At 36.8% G+C, this 14,586-nt stretch overlaps 1 protein-coding gene across 1 annotated transcript in view; it reads right to left on the bottom strand.

Moving 5' to 3' along the window:
- Positions 1-9,516, bottom strand: part of LOC133520375 (aminopeptidase N) — a 78,163-nt gene extending 68,647 nt beyond the window's left edge. The window contains exon 1 of the mRNA XM_061854756.1: positions 8,822-9,516. The gene's annotated coding sequence lies outside the window, so the exon portion shown is untranslated. The remainder of the gene's footprint in view (positions 1-8,821) is intronic.
- Between the last annotated feature and the right edge of the window lie 5,070 nt (positions 9,517-14,586).

The following is a 14,586-nucleotide window of genomic DNA, read 5'->3' as shown; positions in this document are numbered from 1 at the left end:
TATAAAATAATTAAATGTCTTTTTTGTCTTCGTGATATCAAATCATTGAAGAAATAACAAAACAATATTTCATAAACCGTTAAAAGTCACACGAACTCACCGGTAAAAAAGCACTCCCATACAATCGAAGTTGTCCTTTTATGAAACTTGACAGATTTCTGTACAAATAAAATAGAGCGACTAAAAGCTTTTATTTAAAACTTCTACTCTCTCTATTTTCTTTGTAGGTATTGCCATTGCTAGCAACGAAAACTAGTACCAGATATGATATATGTTACTTGAATGTTCATGTCAGATTTCATTTTACTTTAGAACGTAGTTTTAAAATGAGAACGTAACTTCGATATGGCGTCGGCTAGGTACGTGGTGACTCTTAAGAATATACACCATGGACTCGAGTAACCCGACAAATTTTAACGATGCATTCCTGAGATCATACGGAGCAAAAATCTGTTATGTCTCTTGATCAAATTGACCAAAAAAACATTGTATGTGTGTGTTTTCTGCACCCGACATTTTATTTCTATGTACTCGTTCATCTAGGCGAAAAATAAATGTTGAAGTTTGATGTTTACAAGAAATAATTGCGAGTTTCCTTTCAAACTTTAATGTCTGTCAGTGGCATCGTTGCAGACAAAGAGGAGTTTTTCACTGAGTTATGACAGAAACAAATTTTCACAACAATTGATTGTCATTATCTCTAAAACAAGACCGATTTCAGAAAATTATGTATGTCATACTCATACTCTTTTATTGGTAAAATATACAATTTTACATGTCAACAATAAAATACTCAGTTGAAATTAAATTAAATTAAAAATTATTTACTTGATCTACATTCGATTCAAATAAAAGGATACAAATACAAATAAATAAAAATGTCAAGTTAAAATTATTAAGTTATTCGGATAAATTAAAATCATACATTAATATTATTTAAGCTACATTATCTATAGTTGTTACATTTCAAATTAAGAAATTCATTAATGTCATTAAACGCTTGGGCAGTTAACCATATTTTTAATTTATTGTAAAAGGTTGAGTCACACTCAACCTTTTACATGCGGTCAAGAATAAACCTTTAAAATTTGTCGAGTTATTCGAGTCCACGGTGTATATCCAATATTAGCGAGGTATGTAACTATGTATGTATCAAAGACCATTAAAACAGTTTAGCACATGAAACGTACAAAATGCGAGATAGTGTTTGAAATAAACACGGGTTTAAAAAAAGCCGCATACGACGATAAACAGTGAAACAGTACGCAAAACACATAAACATTCGAAGCCGCAAATGTGGCCGTTCTAGCTGATGTGAGGTTATATGTGAGTATACAGGGTGTTTCATCAAACGGGATAGTTTTTTTTAATGACTATTTAGATAGCAATCTTGCGATTCATTAAAAACCAGGATCGGCAAAAGTATGTACATTAGGGAATCCTAACTTCGCCGTTGGTGCCCTACTTTGCCGTTGGTGCCCAACTTCACCGTTAGTGCCCAACTTCGCCTAAGTAAAATATTAAAATAATAATTTACACACGGGTAAACATATAGGTAAAGGCTCCGTTTTTCCCATTGAGATATGGAACTTTAAAAAAAGTTCGATACGACGATAAACAATAAAACAGTATGCAAAACACAAATAATTAAAACCACGAATGTGGCCGTTCGGTCGAACTCTAATGTGCGGTTAGTAATAGGTACAGGGTGTTTCTTTTCACTGGGCAATGAAAAAAATGGTGATAGGCAATATATGTTTGGTATTTTTGTTTTTGTATAGGCATATGGATCTTGTCCGAAATAAATGCTTTTTTTTTATCAAAAAGTTACCGAATTCACAAGTGACAAGCGTCCTAAGCGTCCTTTCTTTTCAACTTAGTCAAGTTAAATGCCTAATCAAGTATCAATATGGGTATCTATTGTTGCCCACAAAGTTTGAAGTCATAATGTATTGTTTGTCCGCATTTTCGTTAGCCATAATTTGGTTTTTCTCATAAACGCGTAACTTTTCAGGATTGCCATAAAACAAACCTAACCTAACCTATCTATAGGATAATCTAAGGAAATTCCTGAAAAGTTAACGGTTTCAAAGTTATGACTAATGATAATATGACTATCATTGCGCCGGGTGCGGGCCAACCCCAACCCAATCCTGCGCTCGATTGCCGAGAGGTTTGACTGCCCATATTTGAGGCATTGTGATGACATGTATGTTTCTAGAAGTACCTATTATGTCTAACCACTAAGTAGGTGCTTCTAGAAACATAGCTGTCTTAGTAATTATTTAGTGATAAGTTTATACATATTAACATAGCTAATGTGCATACTAACATATTTATGAGTCTAAAGTTACTTGAAATAAATGATTAAATAAAATTACATTATGACTTTCGATAATTATGCGAAAGAAAGGGATCCGATCAATATATTATTTTTCTACTCGTCGATTTATTTAATCGTATGGCTAGATATTTGTCAAGGTCGCTTACAGTATTAGTGAAACTTTAACTAATTAGGTACTATAATTTTACATCTAGCTCCTTCACCCATCGGACTGCGTTTTCATCAGGGAGGAGTAAGTCCAGAGTATCTCCAGGGTATTTTCTCTTTGGGCAGTCATAGATGATATGGTGCATGGATTGCACTGGCTCTCCGCAATCACACATTGGTGACTCTCTCCAGCCACACTTGAACATGTACTCTCCGCAAAGTCCATGTCCAGTTCTAAGCCTGTTCAGCTGGCACCACTCTCGTCTGGGGGCCGAAAAGCCGAATGGCTTTTGCGTGGGGTCATAGTGGGATGCAGTGGCCTTTGGTGGATTTAACTTCCATTCGCCTTTCCATCTAGTTTTTATATCGAGAGGTTTTTCCAGCAGATCAATCGCTGTCTGGTAGGGCGGATGTCGGGACTTCAAACGATGACGGGGTGGAGCCATAAACTCCTGGTGGACTGGTAAGTTTGGGTTTCCTGTTATTTTCTTAGCTTCATTTTTCAGTGCCAGTAGTCTTCTAAGGTGTGGAGGTGGTATGTGGCTAAGAGTTGGAAGCCATTGAACCGGGGTCGACTGAATCGTGCCCGATATGCAGCGCATAGTTTTGCGCAGCTGGACGTCGACCTTTTCTGTGTGGGCACTGTTAAGCCATACTGGAGCGCAATATTCCCCTGCGGAGTACACCAGGCTGAGCCCAGTTGTTCGCAGTTGTTCGTCTCGTCGACTGTAATGGTTGAACTAAGATTTCGTATACCAAACTATAATTGCGTACTTTCCATGTATGGGTTCAACTCAACTATAAGATTCTTTTCAATATTGTAGAAAAAAAATGACCAATCACGTGCCGCCGGGCTCCCATAGAAAAGACTAAACGGGAGCGGGCGCGGGGCAGCAGTCGCGCGTTTATGTCTACTGAGATATACTTACCAATTTTCAATAATTATTTAGGTTTTATAGTTAAAAAAAAATATTTTAGATGACTCGTAGAAAATTATTGTATACAATAGTGATATAATCAAGCTTTTCAATATCGTACCTTACTTAGGCAACTCAGCAAGCTTCGTTGCCTAGACACGGTACTCGACTGAAAAGCTCTCTATTATATCACGATTGAAGAAAATACTAATACAGTACATATGGTGCTGCTTTACCGCACTAGTGCGAGAATTAGCATATTACGTTCCTGTGTCGAGCATTTAAAGCGCCATATGTACTGTAAAACGTTGTACGATACATGTGCGAATAGGTAATTCGCAACTCGTGTCGATTTAAAACACTTCCTTCGGTCGTGTTTTAATTTATCGCCACTCGTTTCGAATTTCCTATTTTTCGCACTTGTATCGTAATGTACTATTTTGGTGTTGTCTGAGTTTTTGTTTCCATAAAAAAATGGTGCCTTAGTTAGGGTCTCCCCAAACTAGTCGACGCCGTTTCGGCAAATCGCGTACGGAAAAAGCTTTATGTCAACGCAATAAGAGCGAATAAGTCGTAAATCGGCTCGGCCCACGCGAAACGACGTCTTTCGACGGGAAAACGGCGTTTTGCCGTAAAGCTGTTCGCATTCGTACGACGCTGTTTGCAGCCTACCGCACACGTTCGCATTCATAAATCTCCTTATACCGCCGTACGGTGCCGGAAAGAGTTGAACGGCTCCGATCACGGCCGAGTACCTACGATAAGGACCGGTCAGAGCTGGCGGAAGCCGTTCAGCGTCTTCGACGGCCGAACATAGCTGACGACGGCCGAACAGAGCCGATGACGGTAAAAATGCTGGTAAGCCTTTTTTTCCATGCCCGTCTACGTAAAATATCCATCATCACAGGTTATTATATAATATGTAACAATTACCAAGGAAAATAATCTTACAGGTCTGTTCAATTTCAAACTCAGGTTGTTACTAACAACCAGTCTCCAAAATAGTACATTACGATACAAGTGCGAAAAATAGGAAATTCGAAACGAGTGGCGATAAATTAAAACACGACCGAAGGGAGTGTTTTAAATCGACACGAGTTGCCAATTACCTATTCGCACATGTATCGTACAACGTTTTACAGTACATATGGCCCTTTAAATGTTCGACACAGTAACGTAATATGCTAATTTTCGCACTAGTGCGGTAAAGTAGTATCATATGTACTGTAAATGAGATTTACGATTGCCGATCACCTGCTGTCCTACATCTGTTCGTCGGACTCAACGGCTGTACGTGTGCTGTCTGACGTCTCGACGGCAGGACGGAGCACGGGAGAGCCGACCGTCGCTTTACAACTGTTGCGATAGCAAGTCGCAGGCGATCGGGCGTCTCTACGGCCGCAAGGCGAATGAGACTGCTAAACGCAGGTGTCCAACCGTGGAGACGGTCGATCGGCTAAATGCGAATAGTGTGGTGTAAAACACTCGGCGAAAGCCGACTCCGCGTCGACTGGTTTGGGGAGACCCTTAAACGACATTCAAGTAATAATCTTTAGACTATGGTTGGCTAGTTTCACAGTATTGATAAATAGATAGAATACTCTTTATTGCACACCACAAAGAAATTTAAAAACAATGGATTAAAGTCAAAGGCAGACAAAAGACGGTCTTATAGTAACTCTACCCATTTCCGAAGTAAAACTACTTCCGGTTTTTCACTGGTTTTAATTTCCTCTAAGATGTGTCTCATGAAAATCTTTGTATACAGTTTATTTATCAGATCTAGAGCAGAGCCCAAGTGGGGAAGTACCTCCACCTTACAGAAAACCGCAGCCAAATAACACTAGACCCTACTCATAGAGTTGTGTTCCTGCCGTTGGTAAGATTGCCAGAACTCTACTAGGGAGGGGGGGGGGAACTCTATTAGGTTAGGGACGGCAACGCGCATGTGACTCCTCTGGAGTTGCAGGCGTACATAGACTGCGGAGACTGCTTACCATCGGGCGGGCCGTGTGCTTGTTTGCCACAGACGTAGTATAAAAAAATATATTTAAAAAACAACTACAATTAGACCAACATAAGTCTGCAACGATTTTGATAGCACACGCAAGTACTATTTATACGTCATAATTTTGACGTTTAAAGTAACACTTGCACTGCGTGTGCTATTAAAATCGTTGCAGAATTATCTTGGTTTAACTCTAGCCTTGTCTTATAGTTTTTTATTGCCGTTCACTGACAATTTTTTATACTACAACAGTGGCAAACAAGCATACAGACCTTTTGACAGAAAGCGGTTCCCGCAGCCCATGGACGCGTGAAATGGTAGAGGTATTACATGCGCGCTGTTGATCTTTTTTTTTATACCACGCCGGTGGCAAACTCTCTTGGAAAAACATCCTGTATATTCTATAAGCCTACTCTATCACGTACAGTCAATATCATAAATATTTATATACTTTAGAAACTCATCGACAAAAAGTGCGAATATAAATATATTGTACGAAGAAGCGCGCAATAATACATAATACATTTTTAGGGTTCCGTAGTCAACTAGGAACCCTTATAGTTTCGCCATATCCGTCTGTCTGTCTGTCTGTCCGAGGCTTTGCTCCGTGGCCGTTAGTGCTAGATAGCTGAAATTCGGTATGGATATATAAATCAACAAAGTCGACAAAGTCGTACAATAAAATCTAAAAATTTAATTTTTTTGAGGGTACCTCCCCTACACGTAAAGTGGGGGTGTTTTTTTTTTTTTTTTGCTTTAACTCTACAGTGTGGGGTATCGGGGTCTTCAACAAATATTTTTTGATAAAGTGAATATATTCGGAGATAATCGCTCCGAAAGAAAAAAAAATGTGTCCCCCCCCCCCCTCTAACTTTTGAACCATAGGTCCAAAAAATATGAAAAAAATCGTGGAAGTAGAGCTTAAGAAAGACATTAAATGAAAAGTATAGCGGACATGATCAGTTTAGCTGTTTTTGAGTTATCGCAAAAAGTTTCCCCTTCATAGTAAAAAGACGTACTTTAATTAGGTACTGATTATGCAAACCTATTTGTTTAACTCGCGTGAAAGGTACCGTTTCATCCCTTAGTTAACAATTTACTATACTTTAAGCTCCAGTTTAGCTTATTGTGACGGAAGAGTAACTACGGAACCCTACACTGAGCGTGGCCCGACATGCTCTTGGCCGGTTTTTGTTATATATGAATCTACAAATACGACTGTCAGATATTTTTCCGCAATTTTTCTTTGTTCAAGATATTACTTATTACAGGTACTGTTGTTATAAAGACTTGCAGTGTATTGTAATGACCAATAATTAACAGAATAAAGCTATGTAATCATGCTGAATATGCTTTAAATGTAAATACGCGGCGGCCAAAAATATTGCAATAGAAAAATATTGGACCCGGGTACGTCCTTAAACTACGTCCAAAAGAGAGGTATGGGTGTTGTGAATGTCATCTCGCTTTGTGTGGTAGGGCACAGCACAGCGGATGTTATTCCAGACCTAGAGCAGAGCCCAACTGGGGAAGTACCTTACAGAAAACCGCAGCCAAATAACACTAGATCCTACTCATAGTGTTGTGTTCCTGCCGGTGAGTAAGGTTGCCAGAGCTCAACAAGGGGGAGGGGGGTTAGGGTCGGCAACGCGCATGTAACTCCTCTGAAGTTGCAGGCGTACATAGGCTACTTAGACTGCTTACCATCAGGCGGACCGTATGCTTGTTTGCCACCGAAGTAGTATAAAAAAAAATTAAGTGTCTAATGTGTATCAGAGTGAAAAGGGTTTCTCTTGTTAATAATTATACTTTGGGCCAGGTCTGGTAAGGTTGGCCTCAATTTTTTTATATTTATTTACAGACTGGCCCAAAAAATGTCGACAAATATTTTTTTTAATGCTTGTTTCTTATGGTTGGGGAGCCTTAGAGGGAAGCATTTTTGAAGTTACTCTAGCGCGTCAGATTAAGATATACTTTTTTAAATATTATAGGACACTTACACAAATTGACTAATTCCCACTGTAAGTTCAATGAGGCTTGTGTTGAGGGTAGGTACTTATACAACTATATATATAATATAAAAATATTTTATAAATATTTAAATAGATATAAAACACTCATAACTCCGGAACAAATATCCGTGCTCATCATACGAACAAATGCCCTTACCAGGATTTGAACCCGGGACCATCAGCTTCATAGGCAGGGTCACTACCCACTAGGCCAAACCGGTAGTCAAAACTACTTATATTGCTATAACCTATGTTGGTTGGGGGGGAGTTCAACAGATCGCTAAGTAGATTGTGGAGTAGGAGTCCAAATTAATGCTATAATAGAAAAATTAAAGCATTTAGACCAAAATAACTAAATCCACAATCTACTTAACGAATATTAACCCTCTACCAACCCCCCGAGATAAAATAAGAATTATAGATGCTTTCCTGCTCGCTGGAAAAGAAAACTTTATATAACCGTTTATTCTTTCTATCATCTAATCTTTCGATTACAAATATTACAATAGGTCTCTACGACGCTCGAGTAACGACTCATTTAGCATCACCGGCTCCCCAGCTATTTACTTACACGTCTTTTAAAATATGTCACTAAAATGTTAATAGGTACAACAATCATGTAACTGTAACGATTAAATACTCGTACGTACACACAGATTATCTTCAAAATATTATCTTTTTGCTTTGAAATGTAAACAAAGATTTGTTAAAGCTATCAACTATACACACATATAAAAAAAATTAAACTAAGTACGTATTTTTGGGCCACTCTGAACCTATCATATGTATTTACTTCAGCAAGGTAGGGATATTTAAATAATAGTTTTTTTTTTGTTATTGTTATGTATGTTGTGTTTGATAATACCTATATTCATTATAGTTAATGCTACTGCATTCAATTGTATGTGAAACATAAAATACTCGTTAATTATGAAAACAAAAGAACATCGGTTATTATGAAGCAATCAGTCATAAACTCATTTACAACCCGGACTGAATTTATTAATAAAACATTTTATTTTAATTAAAACTATTTAAAAATATTCTCGGTCACATTCTAATCTTGGTTAACTACCTAAAAAAACATTGACAAGTATCATTTTTACCGGTATAGATACCATATTAGACGCAATATTTTCATAACTGATAACAGTAATCTAAAGCGCAATTCCATTCATAAAAATCACAATAATCCATCTTGCAAAAAACACTATTTTTCTATTCAAGAACTATTTTCACGAAAACCCGCAAGACAATTGAGCTTACTCGCAAATCTAAAAAAATACTAACATCACTATTTTTCAATTTAAGAAAACGCGCTAATTTATCGAAAACCCGTAAAAACGCTTCTCGTTCAATCGCCATTGACATTGAAAATCATAATTGTACTCACCTCAAGACCAATCCGTGTGTCGTGCAAAAACTACTGACGTGTAACCATTGTTTTCAGTAATTAAGGCGGGAATATACAGAGGGTCGGGACGGGCGGCGCGCGCGGCGGATGCGGCCACACTGACGCCCAGCCTCTAGGCATGGGGGTTCGCGCGGGGAGATTTAGCCGAAAATTTTCTGGAGGAAATTAAAAAAAAAAATTGAAGAAACTGCATTATCAACAAATTTAAGAAAACACTTTCAGACGAAAGGAGTGCCTGGCGTCCGTTGGCTCGTTGGGTGGACGACATTTGGAAGATTGCGGGTCACTTCTGGATGAGATTGGCTCAGGACCGGAATAAGTGGCGTACTGGGAGAGGCCTCAGCAGTGGGCGATAAAAGGCTGATATGACAATGGTGATAATGATGACCTTTAGCCAGTCTTCTAAAAGACTAGTTGTAAATGTATAGACATTATAGAATATGTCAGACTTGGACAAAAGTACATTGTCAACAATTACTTGTAACAAAAGATGAAAGCTAGAAGTTAGAAATAGCTAGAGATCTAAGAGAAAGTATGAAGTAAATATTATTTTCAACACATGTATATAAAATAAGCTGAAAGCCTTTTTAGCCAGTGATTTGGAAGTTCACTTTTGTGTTATTTCTAGTCAGGATCGCGAGCCCTTTTCATCCTTATAGGAAAAAAAAAGTGTCCCATTCCACACATTTTTCTAACTTTCCTTTTTGTTCGGTACCGCCATACAAAAACTCTGAGACATTTTGTATTCAATTAGTATCGAAAGAGCACGTGATTTTGAATTAAATACAATTAAAAAAAAATGCAAAATGTATGAAAATACGCTCAATTATACGTGCATTTTCAATAAAAAGAAAACCTGAGCCAGTGTCAGAACTTAAAATTTCTTGCAGAAAAGAAAGGTTCAGGTGGTCGGTCGATATCAGAAAGGCGGCAGGGTCGACCTGGCATAGAACCACCGCATACAAAACAACATGGAAAGAGGCATATGTCCAGAAGAGAAGAGAGGTAAATATTCCACAAAGTGCATTGATAATATAATAAAAACTGAAAATGCCTTGTAGCTAAAATTCTAAAAAACAAGTATGATTTAAAAGTCTATCATTGTCAACGGTAAAGAAAACTGAAGTATTGGGCTTAGCGTAGGCTTAATAAAAAATGACATAGAATCGTAGGGAACATGAAAAATAACTGAGGACCTGTTTAACAATATCCAAGTAATACGAAGCCGATGGTCCCGGGTTCAAATCCTGGTAAGAGCATTTATTCGTGTGATGAGCATGGATACTTGTTCCTGAGTCATGGGTGTTTTCTATATATTTAAGTATTTGTAAGTATTTATATATTATATATATCGTTGTCTAAGTAACCTCAACACAAGCCTTATTGAGCTTACTGTGGGACTTAGTCAATTTGTGTAATAATGTCCTATAATATTTATTTATTTATTTATTTAATGTTCGGAATAAGCTTCTTGCCACTAATCTGACGAATAAAGTCATCGTTGGCGTTTCACAATCTTCAAATAAGTTTAACTAGGAGATAAAGTGCTAAGTTTTGCAGGAAGTTTTATCTGGCGGTACTTTATTTATTAATTAGCTATCCAATACTCTTCTTGGACTAATGAAACAGGCCCTTAATAAAACACAAATAACATCTATCTAAAAATGTTATTGCCCCAATCGGTTACCAGATTTTTCAATTTTAAACAGACACCCGCGTACCTATATATACATGAATTACGTCTTAACCACCACACTTTTAGAGTCCAAAATTGCATAATACTTACGTAAAGTTACGTTGTATTGGCTTTCAAATGAAAAGTATAATAGGGGTGTATAAAGTTGTTCCACGCACATTGTCACGGGTTTAAAAAAACGTTTTGTCATATACTTTATTAAGGGATTATTGGTTGATAGCTGTACTACGACCTTATTAAAAGGTACGAAATGCTATTTTTCGTTGGCCAATATATAATATGAAAGGGTTTTATGGTAGTTTCAAAAATGTCAGCTGCGTACACGGATCGTACGATGACCCCTTGGGTTGATTTCTGGAACATTTCTTACACTTTCTTTTTAATAAAAGATTATTAGTTGTTGATCAACAATGTTGACTAGAAACATACTAGTGGTAGATGCAGCTGATAAAATAGCGTGTCGTTGGCAGGATTGGTCCTTAGGATCAAAGGATGGATTTAAGACAGATTTAGCTGCCCCATAATGTGGCATTGGATGGAGCAGGTCAGATCTACTTTGACCTGCGTCAAGTAGGTCTGATTGGCATAACCTTTTGTAAATAATATAGCTTTTAAGTTAGACTTCTGAACTAGAGATATATTTAATTTAATTTTAATTTAATTTAAGAAGTGGAGCCACCAAGATTTTGTATGGAAAATTGGGGGGCTTTTAAGTTTGGTAGTATATTCATTTCTTCTTCTTCTTCCTCGCGTTGTTCCGGCGTTTTTGCCACGGCTCATGGGAGCCTGGGGTCCGCTTGGCAACTAATCCTTATAATTGGCGTTGGCTCTACTTTTTGTCCAACTCTAACCTTAATTGACCGAAGAACTAGCGGAGGTTTCTCTTTTAATTCTAATTTTTTTTGCTTTCGTATTTCCGGATGATGCCCTCTACAGGTTGCAATTCTTATCTTAACCGATTCTCGTGAAATTTTGTGACTAGATTCTATGATTAAATAGTTTTTGGTTTTTTTAAGCAGAAATTTCATAAAGGACTTAAGCGCCAATAGTGTATATAGCACTTAAGACCATTGTGATTTAACCGTGTTAACGACTCCACGAACTAAATATTTTTCATTTTTACATTTTCTAAGATTGACGCGACGTCTACAGGTCACAGAGCCACTAGTTGTATTTAGGTATAAATTATTCCCCTAATTCAGGGGTTCCCAATCTTTTTCATCATGCGGCGCAGTTACAAGTTTAGTATTTTGCAACGGCGCCCTTGTAAATTTAAAATCACGGTCGAAAAAGAGTGACACGACGCTATATTATTTACCGATGCGAGCGCTCAAATAGGTACCCGCGAATATTTGTGGTTTCAGATAATGATAGAACTCACGGCGCCCCTCTTTACTTTCTACGGCGCACCAGGGCGCCGCGGCGCACACTTTGGGAACCCCTGCCCTAATTATTGGCACTTTTATTATTTCGAGTAGTAAAAAAAGACAAGGGATTAAATAAATTTTCGCCGAACACGTCAACGGACAACCCTAGCAGCAGATGAAGTTATCGAAACCAGAGATTTAGATGGCGTAGACACCGCACGTATTCTCAAGTTATATGAAAACTTCACGGTTGCAATACGACAAATACTAACAAGAGTTCGAATAATATTCATCATTATTATATTTATAGTATGTATTCTATAAATATGTGGTAGTTTATATGTTGATATTATTTATTTATGTAGTTTATAAGTATGGTTTGCTTTTTTATTCATGTAATTTTTTTTGTCTTATCAATTCTAGGTATCTCTGTTTGGCCCTATGGTTGACTGGTAGAGAATGCCATTTGGCATTAAGTCCGCCATTTGTACATTGTTGTACTTATATATTTTGTACAATAAAGTTTATAAATTTAAATAAATACGCCGAGATCTGACAAATGTTCATCGAACTGTTTAAGTAGAATAGAATTGAATATATTTTATTTAAGTATATTGATTGTATATCGTCCTAAAACAAATGAGTTACACTTACAATTAGATGAGCTAAACAATGATAGGTACATTTCTATGCAAGTCAATACAGGTCTATATAACTGTAAGGGTGTCATTAAAGGGTTAAGTTCGCATTGCTGGCAAGAGCTTTCTTTACACAAAAAAAAGTACTAAATAACTTAGTTAAGAATGAATTGGCTGAAAGATTTTTTGTTGGAAACTGAAAATCAGCAGTCTCGCTGAGTTTCATCCGTTTTACAGCAAAATATTTCTATTTTTGTATAATAAAATAAATTAATAAATACTTGGGGACAATCATACACAGATCGATGCATGCACTTAATTTTTGTGTTGGTAACTAAATATCTTTTTACTTTATTTTATATTTATTTTAAATGTTTAGATACAAAGAATTAATATTTTTTCATCATACTTGCTCAAAAAAGATCTTTTATGCAGATGTACTGAAGGACAAGGCCTATATTGTTTCCGCGGGAGTTATAAATAGCGAAAAAAGCTATAACTTCCTAGGGAGTTACAGATTCTTTTTTTAATTATGTCACTAATTCATACAAACCAAGCAGCGTAATAGTACATTGTGCAACGAGGGGGGTAAGTGAAATTGCTCTATTTTATTAATTTAATAGCCGTTTAAAATATTTTTATATGATTTTCAATCGTGGCTGAATGCCGAATAGGTGTGTGCCTTCGTTCGGACGAATGTTTGAAATATCACCGTATTTGAGAATTATTTCGCTTAAAGCTTAGTTTTTTCTTCGCAAGTGTGATGAAAAACATTGTGTGTAACTCTGGAGGTAAGAATATTGCAAACTCGGGTTGTTAGTTTTAGTAATTACCACCCGGGCTTCCAAAATTTAACTTACCCCCCCTCATTGCACTATATACTATTACATCCTGTGCGTGATCCAAAATTCTCTGTGTTTAAGGCAAAAATAGAGCAAACATTTTAAATGTATACAATATTTAATAACATTGTTACTTTTACTTGTTTCACATTAGAGGGGTTGTTACATCTATTATTTCATCGGACCCTTTCTGATATCTTGCTGGCCAGAAAAACAAATACTTTTTTGTCCCTCTCCGCAAAACGTGATCTAATTAAGCTTTTTGCCAAAATTTTCCTTTTTGATGCAAGCTATTATCGCTCACTGCACGTTTTTTTCAACAGGCAACTAATAATCATTCCAGACAATTCTAACAAATCCAAAAACAATAACGTTTGCCTTGTTTTACCACAAAGTTTATATGGCTACCTGCTGTGTCTATCATGAAATCAGCTCGGTCGTATCAAAATCTTACATTGTAATTGTCAAACTTACATATATATGTGAAGTTTTATCTCAATCAAACAATATGAATACACAAAAAAAAAACATAATAAACTTAATACTAGATTACAGGACGATATTATAATAATTACTAATTACACAATTAAAGAAAAATGAAATTAAGACATTAACAACGAAACATTTTTGACTAAACTAAAACTAGAAATTTAGCTACTAAAGAGTTCATGACATTAGGTACGTACTACTAACCTAACCAAAATAACACCCTACACTAGAAATTCACCCCACGACCCCCCGACGCAAAAGTACCCATGACACTTGCCGCGTTGCCACGTTGAACGGCTATGGATAATCTTTGCATCAGATAATTGTTTTTCGATCTTGCAAAATTTGACCCGATCATTACAAATATTGCAAGTTAAGTAAATAAAAGCATGTTATACAAAGGATATGGTATATGTAATGTTTTAATTTATAAAATGATAGATAAAATAACAAAACCCATAAACTATGACTAAAATTCAGCATGAACTAAATAAATTAAAACTAATAAAATCAATAAATAATCTATCTTAGGTCCCCTAGGTCTGTCCCCTGCGGAAGGGTGCCCATATGGCTGGCCACATTTCCACGCTGAATAGCTTTGCCTATTCTTTGGCATAGGAATGAGCCAGGACGCCCGTAGTCTCAATCAGCCTTGTAATACTTAAGCTTAACCCCTTCACACTGCGAACAAACGTAGTCTATTCCTCCTAAG

The sequence above is a fragment of the Cydia pomonella genome, chromosome 8 (assembly GCF_033807575.1).
Source record: "Cydia pomonella isolate Wapato2018A chromosome 8, ilCydPomo1, whole genome shotgun sequence".
NCBI lineage: Eukaryota > Metazoa > Arthropoda > Insecta > Lepidoptera > Tortricidae > Cydia > Cydia pomonella.
Note: the sequence above shows the minus strand (reverse complement) of the source record. Positions and strands in the feature narration are given on the sequence as shown.